Raw genomic sequence first — 24,311 nt, 5'->3', positions numbered from 1 at the left:
CTGCTTTGTTTTATCTTATTTTAAATATTACTTTTACTTGCCTGTCTGTTTTCTAATGAGAGAAAAAGAGAGCATCTGAATTTTGGTGGGTAAGGAGGAAAGCAGGATCTGGGAAGAGTTGGGGAAGGGAAAACGATAATCAGAGCATACTATATGGAAAAAAATCTATTTTCAAAAACAAAAAGGAGAAAAAAAGAAAACTATTTGTATGAATTATCAACTACCTCAAAAAGAGAGCATTGGATGAGTTCATTGCTTTAAAAAATATTTTCAGAGTCAAGTCAATGGCTCCCTTAATTAAGATATATACTACCCTGCTCCCATATCCACCCTTCCTCCATCCCAACCTTCCCATTCCCCCAAGCTCTCCCCATCCTCCCCTTCTCACTTTTCTCTCCCTGTCTCCCCTTACCTCCATTCCATTCCCACCCCCAAGTTCCCAATTTTTGCCTGTCAATCTTATCTCCTTCCAATATCCAGGAGGATAACTATATGTTTTTCTTTGGGTTCACCTTCTTATTTAGCTTCTCTAGGATCACGAATTATAGGCTCAATGTCCTTTATTTATGGCTAGAAACCACTTATGAGTGAGCACATCCCATGTTCATCTTTTTGAGTCTGGGTTACCTCACTCAGGATAGTGTTTTTTATTTCCATCCATTTGCTTGCAAAATTCAAGATGCCATTGACTCTAGAGGAGTTCCCGAGTATCCATGGAGATGTCTTCAGCTAGTCTCTTGGGCAGCTGAGGAGAGCGAGCCTGAAATGGCCTGATCCTATAGCCATACTGATGAATATCTTGCATATCACCATAGAACCTCCATCTGGCGATGGAGATAGAGACAGAGACCCACATTGGAGCACCGGACTGAGCTCTCAAGGTCCAAATGAGGAGCAGTAGGAGGGAGAACATGAGCAAGGAAATCAGGACCACGAGGCGTGTGCCCACCCACTGAGATGGTGGGGCTGGTCTAATTGGAGCTCACCAAGGCCAGCTGGACTGTGACTGAAAAAGCATGGGATTAAACTGGACTCTCTGAACGTGGCTGACAATGAGGGCTGACTGAGAAGCCAAGGACAATGGCACTGGGTTTTGATCCTCCTGCATGTACTGGCTTTATGGGAGCCTAGTCTGTTTGGATGCTCACCTTCCTAGACCTGGATGGAGTGGAGAGGACCTTGGACTCTGATTGCTCTTTGGACTGGAGAGGTAGGGGAAGGGGGTGGGGGGAGGGAAATGGGAGGTGGGGAGTAGGCAGAAATTTTTAATAAAAAATATTTTCAGAATTAAATTCATTGACTTATAAAAACATGCTAATAGAAACATTGCATAATACATGTCATATTGCTTTATAAAACCAAAACTGGAAAAGTATTTTTTTTAAAAGATATTTTTTTAAAAAAAATAATCACAGCCTAATGTGTCCTAATTATGATTACCCTCCGTTTCTCCCAGTTCCTTCCCACCTCCCCTGCCACCCAGATTCACTCCATTTACATCTATCATTATAAAACAATCAGGCTTCTAAGGGATAGTATTAAAGTAAAATACAATGAGATTTAACACATCAAAGATGGACAAAACAAGCTAACAGAAAGAAAACAGCCCAAGAGAATGCACCAGTATCAGAGACAAACTCATCTGCACACTCAGAAATCCCATACAAACACTAAACCGGAAGCCATAGCATACATGGAGAGGACCTGGTGAAGACCCATGCAGGCCCTGGGTGTGCTGCCTCAATCTCTGTAGGTCCATAAGAAATTTGATCATATTGAATTATATGGCCTTTTTTTTTCCCTCAGGGCACTTACCTTTTTCAGTATATCAAAAGTTTAATGTCCATTATTAGAGCATATTTAAATAGCACTTGGCATTGTAAACATGCTTGTAATTCATAATATTCTATTAAAAAGATTATTTTAACATTTGAGAAAATGCCAAGAATATTATTTATATAAAATATGTTTTAAACATTTTATATTTATCTTATTCTTATTTCAAAATGTTGATTAGAGAATTTGTGTACATAGTGGCAAAAACTAGTATGTACTCTGGAAAAGGTGAATTTGAAAAGAAAAACACTTCTTTTCCTTTGATCTTGATTTTGTCTCACCGTTTTCTTCTTTCTTTTTTAAACCTTCTTATAAAATGACTTCTTGGGGAAAAATTGTTGTTTTTCTCCTACGAGTACAGAAGCAGTTTACAGCCTCTGGAAACCATACTAAGCATATGTGTTGTCTGTAGTTGGAGGCTGCTTGTTCATTTTCCCGTTGCCCAGATCCAAAATAACCACACAGAAAGTTTATAAATTAAAACAACGCTTGGTCTATTAGCTTATGCATATTTCTAGCTAGTATATCTTACATTAATCCATTTCTATGAATCTGTGCATCACCATGAGGTCATGGCCTATCTACAAAGTTCCGGTGGCTGCCACGGGCGTCTTTCTCCTTCAGCTGTTACAAGGCTTCTCCCTGACTCTGCCTTCTTTCCTCCTCTATCTGCTTGGAATTCCCCCTTACTCTGTTCTGCTAAGCTACTGGTCAAAACAGCTTTCTTCATTAACCAATAAAAGCAGCATATATACAGAAGGACTTTCCACCCATGTTGTCTCTTCAATGAATAGGTCAAATAGGTCTTCAATTTACTTTTATAGAAAGTAAGCTTTTACTAAACTAGGTGTATATTAATTATAGAATCAGTTGAAAAGGGTTGGACATGTTCATTTACACTTCTTAATCATTTTATAAACATTAGTGAACTTATGTTTTAAGAATAGGTATTTCTTCTTTGTCAGTACACAGGAAAATGCTGAAATTTATATTGAATATGAAATAATAAAAATGTTGACACTTTGAATTAAGTTTGAAACTAAATGTTTTCAGTGCATGAGAATATATTTGACAAATCGACTTCTGGTTGCATATGCAAATTGCCGTAAGGGAAAACAGGGCTAGGAATAGTGTCTAATTTCAACATAATATTGACTAAAATATTCATTATTATGACGGGTTTATTTTCACCTTCTGTAATTCCGTTTAACCAGCTGAAGGACTGTGGACTTAAGAATAAGTGTTAGTATTTTACACAAGAAATAGCTTCTAGCTGTACAGTTTATAGGCAGAATCTTTCTTATTCCAATTAGAAATTTTTAGAAGAATTTACAAAATATTTCAAGATAAAGAATGGTTTCTCTTTGCATTTTCTTAAGCTATTTCCTTCTTTCCTCTGTCTGATCAAAGGAGAAATAAGTTTTACCCCCACCTTTAGCTAGACTTATACCATATTTCTCTAGAAAAAGTTTCCCATTCAGACATCTATAGTCCACTGTATGAAGGGAGACATGATGCTATGTACTAGACATATTAACATAAAGATTCGAGACGTCCTGCCTTTGGGTGTTCATGACTAAAAGAAGATGGTACTTATAGTATCATGATCACTACTGTTCTGAGCATCAGAGCAAGATTTCAATCATCACACACTTGGACATGGTTAATTCTTTATCAGAGATGGCGTAGAACTCAGTAGGTGGTATTTAAAGGTTTGAAAGTCAGGAAAATCTTAGAGTCTAACTAGCTACCTGACCATGGACTATCAAGGCACAGACTCTCGGGAACTTCCATTTCCTCATCTCCAAAATCTGTATATAGCTATACTATATTTCTTGTGGCTATAGTAAGGACTTGATGAACCCATGTTTTGGATAAGGCTTTATTTGTTTTGGGATATTTTTGTAATTACATTTGTATTTCATAAAAAATTTTGATCAAGCTTACCCTCCCTTAACTTCTCCAAGATCATTTCTATCCCCCTAGCCTGCCAACTAAGTGTTTTATCTCTCTCTTCTCTGTTCCAAAACCAAAACAAACAAAAATGAGAATCAAAACAAACAAAAGACAATATGACAAAAAGTAAAAATAAAACAAAAAGTCAAAAACAAAACAAAACCAACATGGCTTTTGTATTGTGTTGGCCAACTACTCCTGGGTATGTGGCCGATCTGGCAGTGTGGTTGTCACTTCATTGGAGAAAAAAGGATTGTCCCTTTGCCACTGAGATCAATTGCAAATAGTTCCTTGTAAACTGCTAATAACTTGTGGCTATGATTATAATATTTTGATGTATTTTACTATTATATTTATATTTCTAAGCTTATGTAAATATAATAGTTAATACATTAAATGAATTCAATTTGTGTATTAAGTTATCTTTACAAAAATAATGTTGGAATATTGAAAGTATGAAATATATGTATACTAATTTTATAAAGTAGACTTTGAAATATATGTGCATATTAGGGAATATAAAGAAAGAGACATGGGGAAACAAAGAGATTGATTGAAATATTGAGACCTAAATACCATGAGAGAACATTAAATTTTATTCTAAATTTCTATGTGGTTAAAACAAAAAAGCGAACCAGAGCAGAGAAAAAAAAAAACATGATCAAAAGAAACACACTCTTTCTTCATAACGGGAAGACATTTCCTGGTACTGAAAGAACTATAATCTGAGTTATATATTAGAAATACAGAACAACATAATAGATCATGTTCCCATTAATGTATCTATAAAGGGTACACAATGTTCTTCATTTCACTGCCCCATATGTGAATATTGGACAAAATGCAGAATGCAGCATTGAAACATACTCTATTTCAAAGGAGAAATATGATTTTTGCAATTATTTCTATTCTGTAGACCACAAATAAGATTTCAAAGGATAGATAAAATGTTGTTAATCATTACTGCTTCCAATGTGTCTAGTTTTCTAAGGGACCACTGATTTAAATACTCTCACTTGAATAATAATTACGATGTAATGCATTACACACACACACACACACACACCACACACACACATACACACACACACACACACACACACACTTTTTTTTTTCTGTGTTAGACCTCTCAGTAAACTTGTTAGGCTTCTCACCAATTCTGAGCAAACATTATTATCAACAGTTTAAATGGGAATGTTCTTTCGGCAACTCACCAAGGCCAGCTGGACTGGGTCTGAAAAAGCATAGGATAAAACCGGACTCACTGAACATAGCGGACAATGAGGACTACTGAGAAGTCAAGAACAATGGCAATGGGTTTTTGATCCTACTGCACGTACTGGCTTTGTGGGAGCCTAGGTTGTTTGGATGTTCACCTTACTAGAACTGGATGGAGGTGGGTGGTCCTTGGACTCCCCACAGGGCAGGGAACCTGGTCTGCTCTTTGGGCTGATGAGAGAGGGGGAGTTGATTGGGGGAGGGATATGGGAGGCGGTGGCGGGGAAGAGACAGAAATCTTTAATAAGTAAATAAATAATAAAAAATTAAGAAATTATAATGGTGAAATATGAGTTGTAATGGCCCCAGGCTAAACACAAAGTAATGGCTAGAACTCACACCATACCCAGGAGAATTGTCAGAGAGTCAACATTCCTCTGTAAAAATTCCAAGCTTAGTTTTCAATTACATAAGCCTTTTCTACAACATGATGTAGGTAGCAAAGCAGTTATAGAGCCGTTCTGATTAATATTACTTGAGTGTGTCTAGATTCTGACTTTCCTCACTGATGTGCTGCAATACTGTTGATTTCACTGCAACAGTTCCCAATGGAGCATTATTACTCAGTGTGTAAACTGCTGCATTGCATCAGGCATAACACAAAGGCTGTGCTTGGAAGATAAATAAACACTATCCTCCAAAAGTGTTCAGTGAACTATACAGCATTATTTAGTATAGATCCTACAAGTTTAAAATGCATAATCTCAGCTCTCAAACGTAACTGATTTTTTGCTTTTTTCAATTAGAAAAATACTAAATTGGGTTTGGAGCTATAGCTAAGTGGTAGACTGTTTGTGTACCATGAGTAAAGTAAATATGACCAGCCTAATTCTTTTGATCCTTCTTTCAGTGTGCTCTCTTCCAAAAATTCCATCTTTGTGTTTTGTTCTATCTCACTCTATTATATTTCTCTTAAAATCTCCTACTCATTTGAACCCAACCACTTGCTTTTTCCATTCATGTCTAATAAGATTCCAAACTTTGGTGGGAAGAACACAAAACAAAGCAGATTTATTTCACCTAGATATCCTTATATTAGGACAAAATATACCATTAGCAACATCCCATTAACTGTAGGTTTTCAGTCTTCTAATAAGCAATTTCAACATTCTTCTCCATCTTTAACTCCTGTTACCTGGGCCTTCCCTCTTTACTCTAAGCTTATGACCTCACCACACACTTTCTTAGGGAAGATTTCAAATAAATAATCAATTGCTGATTATCACATCAACAAATTATGACTTTACTATGTTTTATCTTCTCTCCTAGTCTAGTTTGGACAATCTTGTTTTCTACTGAAGGATAATATCCCTGCTGATACTGTATCTTCCACTAAAAATATAAGTTCCATGATGTAAAGTCCTGTCTCTCCAGTTTGTAGTGTACATATGTCACATATTATAGCATACTCTACACGTATGTGCATTGTTTATCATTGGATGTGTGTGTTTGTGAGGCAGTTAGATACAGAAACAAGGAGTTGCATGTTCACTGTATCACTTGGCTTGTTTTGGTAAATTTAGTAACCAATATTCTTCCATTGTCCTCTGATATTTTAACTGAACACTTCTTAATAGATTATAGCATCCAAAGACACAATGATACACCTTCACTGGAGAAAAAGTGCCACATAACCAAGTCATCAAGCAGAAAAGACAGGATAATTATTCCTACCCTTCCATAGAAATCAAAACTGCTGACTATAACATCTCATACAGGATAAGAATAATAAGCCTATAATGCATTCACTGAGCTCTGAAATTGCATTCATTTGGAGCATTAATTTTCGTGAATTATTTCAGTTGGCTCTAACCTTAATAAATGTGCATTACCTATGTTAATAATATGGAAGGAAAGAAGAATTAGTCTGGCTCCTAATCTGTACAGAGAATGCTGGAGCACTGCAATGCTAGTATGCAAATCATACAATGATTAAGTGTTCCTCTTACACACAGTCCCCAAAAATGAAATTGAAAGAGACAAATTTTTCTTTAAAGGTGCACACTGTTCCTTAAGAGCATGCTATGGTATGATTTTTAATCTTGAATTGGGACTGTTTTTAGATGACAAATTCTGGTTGGAGATCTTGAGTAAAAATAACCCATAAACCATGTGACTGGTGGTAGTTTATAGAGACGTGGACAAAAGATAGTGAAATCAATGCAATTAAACATGCTCAAAGGTGACTTGAGGTGAGTGTGTGTGTGTGTGTGTGTGTGTGTATGCATGCATGCACACGTGCACATGTATGCTACCCTAAAGCTTTTGGGTAAAAAATGAAATAAAAATATGCATGGAAATCAGACTAGTCTCTTTCATAATTCTAAATTAGTGGGATGGTGGGATGGGTAGAGAAGGATGCACTTCCTTCTAAATTGTATTCTGAATGAACAGAGATATTTCAATGAGTGAATAATGTGGTTCAACTATGTGGTTTGACTAACTCAAAAAAGAAAGAAAAACTTCACTCTTAACAAAAGCTAGCAGGTATTTCTTATGTCTTCTTCAAAAACCTAATCTTGGCCTAGATACTCATGAGGTATGGTTTTGGTTGTCCTAATGAAACTCCTTAATAATCTACGTGAAAGATGTATTCAGATCAGAAGCTTCCTTCTGCCCTATTGTGATTATTCATTTTTCATAATTTCAGGGATACTCTGTACCCAAACTAATAGTAAAATTTTGTGTGCACATACATTTCATCATTTGGGAAGTCGATAACTTTAAACAAATTTTCAAAGCGGTCCATGACCTGAACAAATTGAGGTCATTAGTTTATAGAATCCTTTGAAACTGTCTTAAGACAGCAATGTAAACTAACCACATTTGCCTTGACTATTTCTGTTTTTTGACTATTTACATTTTTCTTCTTATTCATAGTCCGATTATATAATAAAATCTTTTATAATCCTTTTTTATAAAATAAAATCTTTTATAATCTTTTTCAGACTTCCTTTCAAAATAATACTTGCATTCATTAATCTTGTTTTATTGTAGGCTCTGTATTACTGTTAATAGCTTAAAATATGTATTGTTTAGGCTGTTTTAGGCATTTTTCAGAATGTTAAATAATTAAATAGATGGTTTTTTTGTCTATAATTGAAGGCAGACTAAGCTTTGCAACAAATCATATTATTGTTACCATCATGGTATTATTATTATGGTTCTTTTGTGTTAAAATTCTAATAAACTGTCTTAATTCAGCAATCCCTCAAGTCTAACTATAATATGGATTCCTGGAATAATGTCACCTAGCATAAGTACAACAAATCCAGGGCTGATAAAATGTCACAACGGATAGAAGTGCTTACCCTGCAAGCCTTACAACTCAGTTCAATGCTCAGAACCCACATGTCAGCAGAGAGAAGATGCCTGTAAAAGTTTTCTTTCTGACCTCCCCAGTATGCACAACTGTGCACACGTACACACACACACACACACACACACACACACACACACACACACACAGAATAAATATAAAAATCAAAAGTAAAGTAATTCAGAGGCACTTTAACTTCAAGTAGGCCTGTGTGTGCAAGCATGCAAGTTGGTTTTTATTTTTAAATTTTTATTTCCCCTAAAAGTTAATAATTCTTTTAAATATTATTTGATGAATACTTCATGATTGGTCTTGATTTTCCAGTTTCTCATTGAATAACCATTTTATACATTGCCTAAATGAAGTATCAACAAAATCAGTTTGCCACTATATAAGAATGTTGTCATTTTATGAAATATAACTGATTATTCTAACATCTCCCTAACAAATCCCTACTATATGAAAAACAAAATCTGATGAAATAAATATCAAAAACCAGTTTGGTAATACTTTTGTTTTAAAAAACTGGAGTGAAAAATAGCATAGAGCACATGCTGAGGATATAGTATCTAGATGCCTTTTAGCACAGCAACCCTGTGACTCCTTAGCTATGGTGGCCACTAATGCTCACAGATGGCATCCTTACCTCCAGTGCTTTCTCCCATGTAACACTGTCTATGATACACTGCGTGCGATTCCTGAAGAGGTTCTTGGCTAACTCTTAGTTATTTGTAGGCATAGATGCTTTCTTTCATGGTGGGAAAAAGTAGATATTATAGTGCATGCTACAGAGATTTTTGCAGGAGAAGCCTGAGCTCAGATTTCCAAAATCATTATTTTTTGGTCCTGGTTTATCTGCTTTATTCTCTCCTTTGTTGTTTTCTCTTGAGAATAGTTATTCCTTCAGAAAGTTCTTAGATGAGAGTGTTTGTAGGCCTTTGTTCTAGGCAACCTTTCTTAAGATAAAATGGAAGCAGTGGTCAGGGATTTATTTCTATTTTTATTGTATAATAATTATAGAATTATCAAAATACATAGTTGCAAAAGACCTTTTAAATTGCTCTTTTTCCCTTTTACATAATGATAGTGAGGCCCAAGAAAAGATTTAAACTAGGGTCAAGAAGATATTTGGAACAGAACCTAAAAGTGAGCTCTCTGGTTTCTAATCCTCTGCTTATCAAATGGCTGTTATACTTAAGGCCATTGTTCCTTTTATGAATCTGTGAATGAAGAAAAGATTTTTATACAGCTATAGCTAAAACTGTTGGATGTTTGTGTACTTAAGGATTGTAAAACAAGGTCAATCCATGCACAATGTCAGTATTACTTTTGCAACTCTATGTCATTGTATTGTAAGCAATATCTAGTCCCGACCACCTTTAACAGAGATCAACTTTCATTGGCTTCAAAATTTGGAATTGTTTTGAAGAATTTCAATGTATTCTTGCTCTCATGCTGAATTAGAATTGATAACCTATGCAAGGGAGAGACATTGAGTCCATCAAATTTTTATTACCATGCAAGCAATGTCTACTTTTTTACTAGTAGATAATAATCTTCACAATTTATCCCTTCACTCTGATCTTTTGAACAAAAAAATATCTCAAGTAGATCTTAAATCTTGTCAGTGTTCATAACTGTTAACATTACCTTTGTTAATAAGATAAACATATGAAATAAATGCATTATAAGAAAGTTGTTTGACTTTGTTGGGTACAGATAGTGAATGGCCAGTTTTAATTCCTATGAAGCAAAGTTCCTTTCTCAACAGTCCCTTCCCATCCCCTCATATCCCTAGGCTGCATTGTGCCATTCTAGGTTTTAGAGATGCTCTTGACAAAGCATGCTGGTATAGCAAGCTAATAGTTAAAGCCTAATTTGCTGCTTCTTCTTTTCTATAAATTAGGCTGTGGCACTGCAGCAGCCTGGAGAAGTCACTGTGGCTTCCGTAGCCAAGAACCAGAGAGGCCAACTGACTGTTCAATTTAAACCTTTTGCCTGCAAGGGGTCCTTAGAAACATAAGCTCTAAGTGAATTACTACAACTAATAGGAAAATAAGTATTTAAGGAAGACAAAAGAAATGAATGAAAGGAAAACTGGAAGGGAAGAGAATGTATTTTTCCAAATTCAGACCAAGTACACATTCACGTAAATGCCAGAAATAGATTGCGAAGGACTGACAGTGCCAGAAACCCTTGGTTCTCTGCAAGTATGATTCAGTGGCAGAGAAACAGCTCATCTAGGGGGTGCCAGGATGATGTGAATGAAGATCAAAGCACAGATATTCCCCTTGACTGAAGAACAAAGTGAAGAGGATTGAAGTTTAAGATTTCTAAAGTTTTAGAGTTTTTTAAAAAATAAAACTCAAGGATCACTGGATATTCCTTTATTCAAATTTTAATTTTTAATTAATTTTTGAAAATACCTTGCATGATTCCTGTATTCACATCATTTCTCCATACCTTTCAGGAGCTCATCCCTTGGACAGACAGATTCTCCTTTTAGGAGTCAGTAATTGCCTGTAGCTCTCTTTGAGAAGGTATTTTACTTCCTTGCCAACTTACAACTCTCATTTCTCCTTTACTTTACCTCATAGACATGGATGGTTTCCTCAGCTAACTTTAATTTCTTTTGTTTTAGATTCTTTGTTTGTTTGCAGAATATATTTTCTCTTTGTCTAGTCTTACAATCCTTTCTCTCTACCAGTTTCAAACTTTCCTTCCAGTCCATCTCCATTCCTTTGTGACCCCCATCAACCTGCAGAACTACTACCTCAGAGGGACTCCCAGTGGCCACTCTAAAATGTGATTCAGGATCAAAACCCAGTGCCATTGTCCTTGGCTTCTCAGCCAGCCCTCATTGTCAGCCACGTTCAGAGAGTCTGGTTTTATTCCAAGCTTTTTCAGTCTCAGTCCAGCTGACCTTGGTGAACTCCCAATAGATCATCCCCACTGTCTCAGTGGGTGGGTGCACCCCTCGCCGTCCTGACTTCCTTGTTCATGTTTGGATGCTCACCTTCCTAGACCTGGATGGAGAGGGGAGGAACTTGGACTTTCCACAGGGTAGGGAACCCTGACTGCTCTTCGGACTGGAGAGGGAGGGGAGAGGAGTGGGGGGAGGGGAGAGGAATGGGAAGAGGGGGAGGGAAATGGGAGGCTGGGAGGGGGCAGAAAATTTTTTTCAGTAAGAAATAAATAAAAAAATCAAATAAAAACCAAAACAATTTCCTACTTTAAAAAAAAAATTGGGATTCAGGTAGGCACCTTTATATTTATTTATTTTTATAAAAAATAGATTTTTCACTCATATAACCACAGTTTCCCCTCTCTCCACTCCTCCTATCACTCCTACATCCCTTGTCCCCCAGATTCTCTCCTCCAACATTTCCTCTTCAGAAATGAGTAGGCTCCAAGAGATGATAGCTTTACATGCAAAACAAGACACAATAACACAAGGCAAAAGACCTCATACCGAGGGTACACAAGACAACCCGGTAGGAGAAAGAGAGTCCCAAAAGAGTCAAGGATGTGTTCACTCCCACTATTAGAAGTCTCATAAAAACACAAAGTTAGCAGCCATACATAATATATACATAGAGGACCTGGTGAAAACTCATGTAGGCCCCATGCTTGCTGCTTTAGTCTCTATTCATCTACAGGAGTCCTATTTAGTTGATTCCCCACGAAAGAAACTCATAAGCATCACAATTTGCTTGGATTCAGATCATACAACAGAAAACAAAGAAAGAAGAATCAACCCATCAATGACAAGACCAGATATCTATGCCAAGAAACACTTTAAACATGGTAACTGCAGATGACTGGATTCCAGTGTAAAAACAAAAATATGAACAGCCAGAACAATATGTTTCCTCTAGAAACCTCCAGTCTTATTTCAACAGGACTTGAGAAAAGCAATTTAGCTGAAGTACAAGAGAAAGACTTCAAAATACCAATTATGATTATTCTCAGGGTTCTTGAGAAGGATATGAATGAATTTCTTAAAGGCAGTGAAAACACAAGTGGTTGAAGGAAACACTGAAAATGTTTAAAGACATGAAAGTAGAATTTAACACAGAAATAGGATCACTAAAGAAAATCCCAAATGAAATGAAAATAAAAATGAAAAGCACAGGATGTCAAAAAACTCATAAGTAAGCCTTATGAACAGACGATCAGACATGAAAGAGAAAATTTCTAGTCTTGAAAGCACTATAGAAGAAATGGATATCTCAGTCAAAGAAAATGTTAAATCTAAAATAAAAAAAAAATTCGGTCACAAAACATCTAGGAAATCTGGTAAACTATGAAAAGACTAAATTTATGAATGATTGAAATAAAAGAAGGAGAAGAAACCCATGTCACATACAGAAACTAGTTTTAATAAAATCATAGAAGAAATATCTCTAACCTAAAGAAAGAGGTGTCTGACTATCAAGGTACAAGAATATCAAACACTAAATTGATAGGACAGGAAAAGGAATTCCTAAGCACATAATGATTCAAACAGTAAATGTACAGAAAAGTGAAATGGTATTAAAGGGGAAAAAGACAAAATCACATATAAATGCAAGCCTACTGGAATAACACATGAAGCAGACATCAGGACATTGCATCCAAACACTACAGAATAGATTTTTTTTGCAGTAGCTCATAGAACTTTCTCAAAAATGTACTCCATATTATGACACAAAGTGAGTCTCTACAGATATACGAAAATTGAAATAACCCACTGCAATCTGTCTGAACATTATGAATTAAAGATGTATATAAGCAATAACAGAATACCAGTAAGTGCACAAACTCATGGAAATTAAAAAAAAATCATTGCTCAATAAATAATAGATCAAGACAGAAATAGTCATGAAACAAATTTTTAAATATACCCAAACCTATGGGACACAATAAAGGTTGTTCTAAGAGGCAAGTTCATAGGACTAAGTGCCTACAATAATAAATTGAAGAGATTTAATGTTAGCTATTTGCCAGAAAATGTGAAAGCTCTAAAGTAAAAAGAAATAACACCCAAATGGAATAGATGGCAAGAAATAATAAAACTCAGGACCATGAACAATAAAATAGAAAAAAAACTAAAATGATACAAAGAATCTATGAATTAGAAAATTGGTTCTTCAGTAAAACATCATTAAAGTTGATAAACCATTAGCCAAATTAACTAAAAGTCAAAGCAAAATATTCAAATTAATAAAAATTAGAGGTGAAAAGGGGCATATCAAAGCAGGCACCAATGAAATTCAATGAGTTCTTAAAACATACTTTAAAGGTCTATAAAAAACTGGAAAAATAATGAATAATTCCTTGATATTTACAACCTACCAAGTTAAATCAAGATTAAATAATAAATTTAGGCAGATGCATAAGTACATCTTGAAATAGAAGTTGTAATTAAAATATCCCAAACAAAAGTGCCCAGGACTAGAGATATTCAGTCAAGAATTCTACTAGATTTTCAAAGAAAAATTACTATCACATGGAACAACATAAACATGGATACACAAATTCTCATGAAAGTTATTGCATACCAAATCCAACACATGAAAAGATTGTCCAATATGATCATGGATCAATATGACTAATAATGTGAAAATGGCCATCCTAAGCTATAGAGTAAATGCAATTCCCATCAAATCCAAAACAATTCTTCACTGAATTTAAACAATAAAAGAACTCCTGTTGGTATCCCCATCACAGGTTGAAACTACCGGTTTAACTACAGAGCTATAGTAACAAAACAGCTTTATATTGTCACAAAATCAGACATATTGATCAATTAAATGCCTTCACAGAAGTCCACCCATGTACAGGCAAAAAGGGCCAACATACACACTGTAGAAAATGCAGCAGCATCCATTGAGGGATACTTAGGTTGTTTTGAGATTCTGGGTATTACAAACAGTGCCGCTAAAAACATAGTTGAACAAATGCTTTTGTAGTATGATTAGGCATCTCTTGGGTATATTCCCAAGAGTGGAATTGCTGGATCCCGAGGTAGGTTGACTCCCAGTTTCCTGAGAAACTGCTACACTGCTTTCTAAAGTGGTTGCACAAGTTTGCATTCCCACCAGCAATGGATGAGTGTACCCCTTACTCCACATCCTCTCCAGCATAGGATATCATTGGTGTTTTTTATTTTAGCCATTCTGACAGGTATAAGATGGTATCTCAAAGTTGTTTTGATTTGAATTCTCCTGATTGCTAAGGAAGTTGAACATGACCTTAAGAATCTTTTGGCCATTTGAACTTTTTCTGTTGAAAATTCCCCTCAAATGGAAGAATGGATAAAGAAGGTATGGCACATATACACATTAGAGTTACACTAAGCAGTAAAAAACAATGACATCTTGAATTTTGTGTGCAAATGGATGGAAATAGAAAACACTATCCTGAGTGAGATAACCCAGACCCAAACAGATGACTATGGTATGTACTCACTCATTAGTGGATTCTAGCCACAAACAAGGGAAACTGAGACTATAGTTCATGATCCTAGTGAAGCTAAATAATAAGGTGAACCCAAAGAAAAACATATATTTATCTTCCTGTAAATTGGAAGTAGACAAGATTGCCAGGCAAAAGTTGGGAGCACGAGGGTGGGGTTGGAGTGGGGGCAGGAGGAGAGGGGTAAAGAGAAGGGAGAATGGGAGGATTGGGGAGAACTTGGGAACTGGGATGGCTGAGATGGAGGAAGGGTGGATATGGGAACAAGGAAGAAGATATCTTAATTAAGGGAGCTATTTTAGGGTTGTCAAGAGACTTGGCTCTAGAGGGGTTCCCAGGTGTCCAAGGGGATGTCCCCAGCTAGGTCCTTGGGCAGCAGAGGAGAGTATGCCTTAACTGGCCTTCTCCCATAGCCACACTGATTAATATCTTGAATATCACATAGAACCATCATCTGGTGATGAATGGAGATAGAGACAGAGACCCACATTGGAGCACTGGACTGAGCTCCCAAGGTCCAGCTGAAGTTCAGAAGGAAGGAGAAGTCAGGAAGTCAGGACCTGGGAGGGGTGCGTCCACGCACTGAGATGGTGTGACTGATCTAATGGGAGCTCACCAAGGCCAGCTGGACTGGGCCTGAACAAGCATGTGATCAAACTGGACTCTCTGAATGTAGCTGACAATGGACGCTGACAGAGAAGCCAATGATAATGGCACTGGTTTTGATTCTACTGCATGTACTGGCTTTTTGGGAGCTTAGTCTGTTTGGATGCACACCTTCCTAGACCTGGATGGAGGGGGGAGGGCCTTGAACTTCCCACAGGGCAGGGTACCCTAACTTCTCTAAGGACTGGAGAGGGAGGGGGAGGGGACGAGGTGGAAATTTTTAATAAATAAATTTTTATTAATAAAGAAAATAAATAAATAAAAAGAAAATGAAGCATCTTCAGTAAAATGGTGGTGTTCAAACTGGATAGTAGCATATAATAGAATGCAATGGATAGTAGCATGCAGTATAATGTCAATAAACCCATCCTATAGAAAACGCAACTACAGATAGATCAAGAACATCAATATAAGTCCAGATACCCAAATCTGATAGGAGACAAAGTGGGGGATAAGTTTTAACTAATTACCACAGAAAATGTTCTTTTAACAGAGCACCAATAGTATAGACACTAAGATAAACGATTAATAAACTGAAAAGCTTCTATACAACAAAGAACACCACCATTTGGACAAAGAATCAGCCTGCAGAATGACAAGATTTTTACCAACTTCACATCATGTAGAGGACTCATATCCAAAGTAGATAAAGAATGAAAACTACTGAAAATCAAGAAAACATTGAATCCAATTTAAAATGGGATACAGAACTAAGAAGAGGGCTCTCAAACGATGAAACACAAATGGCTGAGAAACACTTAAAAGAAATGTTCAATATCCTTAACAAGCAGGAAAAGAAAATAAAACTACTTTGAGATTTCATCTTACACCAGGCAGAATAGCGAAGATCAATAAGATAAATAATAGCTCACGCTGGTGAGAATGTGGGGCAAGAGGAACTATCATCCACTGCTGGTGGGAGTTCACACTTGTACAGCCACTATGAAAGTCAGTTTGGAGGATCCTCGGGAAGATTTCAAGAGATCTACCCCAAGATTCAATTTTACTATTCATGGTCATTTGCAAACCATAATTCCTACTACAGAGATACTTGCTCATCCACATTCATTGAAGCCAGCAATTGAAAACAGCCTAGATGCCTATCAAGTGTGAATGGATAACAAAAAACGTGTTGTGTTTATGCAATTGAATATTACTCAGCTATTGTTACAAATATGAAATTATGAAAGTTGCAGGCAAAAAATAGAACTAGGAGAAAATCATCCTTAGTGATATAACTCAAGCATATGAATATTGTGCCTTTACTCTTAAATATGGGTGTTAGCTTTTAAACTTTTGATATATATGCTAAAATTTGAATAAATAAGAGAGGTTTGGTACCTAGTAAGGGATCACTGGAGAGAAGAGAACCATCCAAGGAACTGGAAATACAATTTAGTATTATAAAGAGGAGGGGGAGGTAAAGAAAGGAATTTAATGAGGAAAAACTAACAGTAAAGGCTTTTGAAAAGACATATGAAAACTTATTAGTGTTAGAACTTCCTTAAATATGTACAGATATGAAAGGAATATAGATGGAATAATGAAAAGAAAGGCAAATAATTTTCCAGATAGACATTTTATGAGACCAAAAATGGGGGTACTTTTTGTCAAGTCATTGAGAAAAGGGAACCAATGGAAACCTTCAAACATCACAGACTATTGCAAAGGCTATGGTTTACTCTCCACAGCTTGATGTTCAGTAAAGCCCTATTACTGAAGATAAGAATTACTAGTATAAATGATCATGGGCATCTAAGTAGAAACTTCACCTCTACTGACTAGAATTCAAGGTTCTGGAAGGTATGCTTCATGCTAACAGATGAAAAAGGTAAACATCAATATCACAAAACCAAAATCTCTGCAATGCAGCCTATATCACTTAACTGGTGCGATAATGTCACAAATGTTATGGGAGTAACAAATTAGCTTTCTTGTTAGGTTCAAGTCCCACTCCATGAGATGGAGCCCAAATCTGACACTGCAAAAATGGCAAGAACCTGAGAATTTTCTAGTCTTGGGCCTAGGGGAAAACCTATTACTATTATTCTACTAAATAAACATAGCAATAAAATGACTCCTAATAACATATTGCCATATGTAATATGCACATAGATATATGGCATGCACATTTCCGGTTTTCTAGTTTGTATGTGACACAGTCAACAATCATCAGAGAAGCTTCTTCTTGCAGTGTGAGGCTATGAACAGATATCCACAATTTGAAAATAAGCAAAGAGTGGGTGGTTTTGGAGAACTCAGTCTTAAATGTGATGTTTATATCAAAGCCCTCCCATGAAGGAAGGCTCAGGGATCTATGCAGATAAGGACGCAGAAAGACTATAATAGCCTCAGGTTCTTCATGACTCCAAGAAATTTGTATCTTCTAGGCGACAGGACTAATGTATATATGAACTCATAGATAATATGGCAGCATCCAAAAGACCTACACAGTTTCAAGCTAGACATCATACTAGTATGGAGAGGGAGAAGTGGATACACTGTCTTACTCTTAACCGAAAAGCTATTTTCAATTGATTCCTGCTGGCAAAGGGAAAATCTGGGTTTTTCACTCTTGACTGTCAATATTGGCAGGCTTCTTTAGAGTGATGACAGTCAATATTTTTGTTTGTTTTTTGGTTGGTTTTTGTGGGATTTTGTTCATGCCTTTTTCATTATTGGATTTAGTTTTGTTTTGTGATTTTTCTGTTACAGAATATTAAGATGTGTTACATTTGTTTATGCTATGGAATATTTAATATTGGAAAAATGTATTGTATTCCTTTATGTTGCATTTATTTAACTCTGTGAAGCTGTGTTACTTCGCCTGTCTAAAACACCTGATGGTCTAATAAAGAGTTGAACAGCCAATAGCATAGTAGAATAAAGGATAAGCAGGGCTAGCAGGCTGGAGAATAAATAGAAGAAAACTGGGTGGAAAAGATTGGGGAGCAAGAAGAGAAGGGGCCAGCCACACAGTCAGACAGATATGGAATAATAAGGAAAGAAAAGATATAAAGAAATAGAGAAAGGTAAAATCCGAGAGTCAAAAGGTAGACAGGATAATTTAAGAAAAACTGACTAGAAATAAACCGAGCTAAGGCCAAGTAAGAATAAGCCTTTGTATGTATTTATTTGGGATCTGGGTGGCAGGCCCCCTATAGATTAATAATAAAAAAGAGTAAAAATAACCAACAACAGTTTTCTTGAATTTTTTTTAAAGAGAGGGAAAGGGGAGGGGAGGAAAGGAGAGAAGAGAGAAAGACAGAGAACAAAGTGGTAGCAATTTGTGAATGATATGGAAGTTGTCAGAGAAGGAGAAACATGATCAAAATATATTCTACTACAAAATATTTTGAAAGAAAAAATATATTATTTGGCAGTTCCATGCATACATGTAATGTGTCTTGACTATAACCACTCCCAGATTACTCCTGCTACTCCTTAACTCCATTCTAAATATTTATGTTTCTTTACGTAAATTAATAGTGCTGTTCTCAACCTTGACCAGACAAAATTTCTGCAGTAAACAGCAATGTTGAGTCTTATAGCAGGTACTAATGATATTATTTCTGTGGTCTGGGTGTTGCAAACATCGTGACAAAATCTATAGATCTTAAAGATCTTTTTACAACAGAGGAAAATACCAGGTTTTGGTAGCTAGCCTTTCAAACTGACAAGTATTGCATTATGGAAGAAATAACAAGTTAACAAGGCTGAGTCAACTGTGAAGATACTGGGTCATATAAAAATTCAGCTTTTGTCTCACAAGTTTGGGTGTGATGTGGATTCATTTTCATTTAATTCTAGGAGGTCTTTCATTTCTTTCTTATTTCTTCCTTGGCCCAGTGATAATTCAGTTGAGAATTGTTGAGTTTCCATGAGTTTTTAGGCTTTCTTTAGTTTGTGTTTTTGTTGAACTCCAGCTTTAACCTATAGTGATGTGATAAGATACAGGTGGTTATAATTTTTTGTATCTGTTAAGATTTTCATTGTGTCTGAATATGTGCTTGGTTTAAGTGAAGGTTCCATGAGGCACTAAGAAGGCAAATTCTTTTGTGTTCGAGTGGAATGTTCTATAGATGTCTGTTAAGGCAATTTTGAGTCATAATATCTGTTAGTTCCTTTATTTCTCTGTTAACTTTCTGTCTGGCTGCCCTGTCCATTGGTGAGAGTGGGGTGTTGAAGACTTCCACTATTACTGTGTAGGATTTGGTATGGGATTTAAGCTTTAGTAACATTTCTTTTACAAATGTGGTACCTGTGTATTTGTGGCAGAGATGTTCAGAACTGAGACTTCATCTTGTTGGATTTCTCCTTTGATGAATATGAAATGTCCTTTTCTAACTCTTGTAATTAATTTTAGTTTGAAGTTTATTTTGTTAGGTGTTAGGATGGCTACACTGGCTTGCGTCTTAGGTTCATTTAAATGGAAAATCTTTTCCCAACCTTTTACTCTGAGGTGATGTCTGTCTTTGAAGTTGAGGTATGTTTCTTATACGTGGCACAAGGATGGGTCCTGTTTTCATACCCATTCCGTTAGTCTGTGTCCTTTTATAGGTGAATTGATTCCATTGATACTAAGAGGTATTAATATTAATGACCACCAATTGTTAATTCTCTCTCTCTCTCTCTCTCTCTCTCTCTCTCTCTCTCTCTCTCTCTCTCTGTGTGTGTGTGTGTGTGTGTGTGTGTGTGTGTGTGTGTGTGTGTGTTTGTTTTCTTTGGCTTTTGCTGGTGTGGGATTATCTATTGCCTGTGTTTTCATGGGTGCAGCTAACATCCTTGGTCTGTAATTTTCCTTCTAGTACTTTCTGTAGGGCTGGATTTGTGAATAGGTATTGTTTAAATCAGGTTTTGTCATGAAACATCTTGATTTCTCCGTCTATGGAGATTGAATGTTTTTCTGGGTATAATAGTCTGGGCTGGCATCTGTGGTCCCTTAGTATTTGCAAACCATCATTACAAGACCTTCTGGGTTTTAGAGTCTCCACTGAGAAGTCAGGTGTAATTCTTAAAGGTCTGCCTTTATATGTTACTTGTTCTTTTTCCTTTTCAACTCTTAATATTCTTTGTTTATTCTGCATGTTTAGTGTTTTGATTTATGATATGGCAAGGGGACTTGTTTTTCTTGTTTTTCAGCTGTTTGGTGTTCCGTAAGCTTCTTGTACCTTTATAGGCCTGTTTGGTTTTAGGTTGAGAATTTATTTTCTATGATTTTCTTGAATATGCTTTCTGTGCCTTTGAGCTGGGAATCTTTTCCTTCTTCTATCCCTATTATTTTTAGGTTTGGTCTTTTCATGTTGTTGCAGATTTCCTGGATATTTTGTGTTAAGAATTTATTGGACTTGACATTTATTTTTAGCAATGAAGCAATGTCCCCTATTGTATCTTCAGTGCCTGGGATTCTCTTTTCCATCTCTTGCATCTGTAGTTCCTGTTTACCCAGATTTTCCATTTCCTGAATTCCCGCAGGTTGTGTTTTGTTTATTGCTTCAATTTCAGCTTTCAAGCCTTGAGTCATTTCCTTCACTGTTTGATTTTTTCTTGAATTTCTTGGCTTTCTTTAAGGGATTGATTTCTTCTAATTTCTGTTTGGCTTTTCCTCTCATTTATTTAAGGGATTTTTTTATTCATTTCCACTTTAAGGGCCTCTATCATCTTCATAAAGTTATTTTTATCTGATGCCAGGGAAAATCCCAGGAATCCACAAGGATGACCTTAGTTCAGACTCCTATCCATAATGTAATTAGATTATCCTAATTGTCATCAGAAAGCATTCTTCCAGTAACTGATGGAAGCAGATGCTGAGATCTACAGCCAATCACTGGGTTGAACTCTGCAAGTCCTGTTGACGAGAGAAAGGAAAGATTGTATGTGCCAAGGGAGTCAAGGTTATGACAAATGAATCCACAGAGACAGCTGACCTGAACACCTGGGATAGCTAGGGAGCCTGTATGGAACCAAACTAGGTCCTCTGCATATGTGTGACAGTTATGTAGCTGGGTTTTGAATGTGGGTGTGGCACTCCTAGCAGTAGAATCAGGACCTGTCCCTGGCACTTGAGCTGGCTTTTGGAAACCCTTTCCACAAGATGGATTGCTTCACCCAACCTTGACACAGAGGGTAGGAGTTTGGTCCTGCCTCACCTTGATGTTCCATGCTTTGTTGATGTCCATGAGTGGCTTGCCTCTTTCTGAAATATAGACAAATGGAGGAGGAGTGGTTGGGGAGGGTAGGTAGAGAAGAGATGGAGGAGAGAATGGGAAGAGAGGAGAGAGGGAAATCTGTGGTCAGTATGTAAAATAAATGGAAAAAATAATAAAAATTAATAGAAACTCAGTTATTATGGAAAACATACCTAATTTGGAAAGTGAGGCTGTGAAACTTCATGATTACTTAATCTGTTCTTATATAATAAAACCTCGGGAGTCAGAAATTGAGATAAAGGCCTGAAAAGTCCAAGGAAAGCAGAGCAGTCGGCTGACTGTCTGTTTTTACAGAAGCACCAGCAGTGGTAAATCCCTCCTCCTCCTTCCTGTCCCTCTTCTCCCTTTCCTAAATCCTCCAAGAGCTTTATGGTTAATCCCAGTCAGCCAATGGCTGACTCCATTCTTTAATTGAGGTGCCTTTATTGGCACAATGGACTGACTGTACGGACAATTCTGCAACTAGAAAGTTCCTTATTTTGTTGATATCTGCCTTTCATTACTACATTGAGAACAACATCAAATCCAAAATGAACCAAGCCACATATTTTTCATAAATCAGCAGTATTATATGCGCACACCTCCTAAAAGAAGATGATAATTTGTAGTGACTTGGTAACCTGTTTTTAATTGCTGTAAATATGAAATATGTGATTCTAAAATCATTTTTATACTAACACTGTATAATGATTGTATGACTGAATCGAGTTTAATCTGAAGTACCCTGTGTTTTCCGCAGCACTTATGGAATGACTGAGGGCAGTAAGCTTAGACAACTATATGAGCGAATGGTTTCTTTTAAAGGGTATTCATGTTTTGCAACCTCTATGTTTCCACTTGCTTCTTATTTTTCATATCACCACATACAAAGGGGATGGAAAAGAGCAGTTTTCTGGTTTTATAACTTCACACTGAAGATAAAGGATATACTTATGCCAGTATTTTCACCTTAGAACTGCTATCTTCTGGATAACAAATTTTTCTCAGACAAAATCCATATGAGAAATATTAAAACTGTCTACATGGAGGATTCTTCCAAGAGGTTCGGATGGCGGCAATTATAGGTCACATAAATGAAATGTTAACTCCTTCTAAGCTTTGTTTAGCAAGTAAAACTTAACACTCTCAAAATAGGCAATTGGGGTGAAAGGGGGCTAAAGCTCATTCGTGCATAAAGCCATTTGTCAAATTCCATTGCTGAATCTTTTCAGTGCATAGCTTTTAAAATAAGTGAGCCCAGGATTTAGTGGGTGTTAATGGAGTCTAATACTCAAATGTAGTTAAAAAATAAAAATGTTAATGATCTAAGTAAACAATGTTCTCCTCTTGGGGATTGTATCCTTGATTTTGCACCCCATCCCAAGATATTTAAAACAGTTATTTCCCCTTTTCTCCAGGGGACTAGGTGTCATTGTATAATTAGAAATGGAAACTGTACGTTATGATCTGTCAACCTAAGTTTGGGTTTCTTCAAAACTATATCTTGTGATAAAAGGAGATAACTACAAATAAGTTAATTTGTGATAAAATACTGATACTGATGTTAATGATAATGAGGCTGCTGCTGCTGCTGATAATAAATTTCCTGGAATATGATAGAAAAGTTTATTAAGGCAATGAATACCTTCCTTAAAAGACTTTATTAAGAGGGCAATCAAGGTGGGCAAAAACTTTTAAACGACATCGGCAAGGCTCTTAATTTTTATGTTGAGCATTATGATCCAGAATTTCTCCCTCAGGGGACAGAGTAAGATTAAATATTTAACTACTAGCTGCCAGACAACATGTGGTCACATACAGTTCCTGGGGAAATAAGTGCCAGATCCTTCCAGGTTTCCCAGCAAGCAAGCTGTGCAAGCTCTTAAACTTTCCGACAAACCTGTCTAAGGGACAGCACATGAGTACAGGCATATAAATTGTGTTGTTTTCTTCTTACTAAGAACAAGTAAGGTTTTAAGTTTGGTTAGAGGTGAGCTGGGCAGATATGAGATAAGCAATGACTTTGGTAAGTGATATATATATATATATATATATATATATATATATATATATATATCTGAGAAAAGGAAAAAAAACAAGTATCCGGCTCCTCCCAGCCTCCCATTTCCCTTACCCTCCTCCCACCCTTCTCCTCCTCCTCCTACCCTTCTCCCCCTCCCCCCACTCCTCTCTGCCTCCCTCTCCAGTCCAAAGAGCAGTCAGGGTTCCCTGCTCTGTGGTAAGTCCTAGGTCCTCACCCCTCCGTCCATATCTAGGAAGGTGAACATCCAAACTGGCTAGGCTCCCACAAAGCCAGCACATTACGTAGGATCAAAACCCCGTGCCATTGTCCTTGGATTCTCATCAGCCCTCATTGTTCGCCATGTTCAGAGAGTCCGGATTTATCCCTTGCTTTTTCAGTCACAGTCCAGCTGGCCTTGGTGAGCTCCCAATAGATCAGCTCCACTGTCTCAGTGGGTGGATGCACCCATCATGGTCCCGACTTCTTTGCTCATGTTCTCCCTCCTTCTGCTCCTCATTGGGACCTTGGGAGCTCAGTCCAGTGCTCCAGTGTGGGTCTCTGTCTCTATCTCCATCCATCACCAGAT

Source organism: Microtus oregoni, unplaced genomic scaffold (assembly GCF_018167655.1).
Source record: "Microtus oregoni isolate MIOR12 unplaced genomic scaffold, Mior012 000074F_ref0000038, whole genome shotgun sequence".
NCBI lineage: Eukaryota > Metazoa > Chordata > Mammalia > Rodentia > Cricetidae > Microtus > Microtus oregoni.
Note: the sequence above shows the minus strand (reverse complement) of the source record.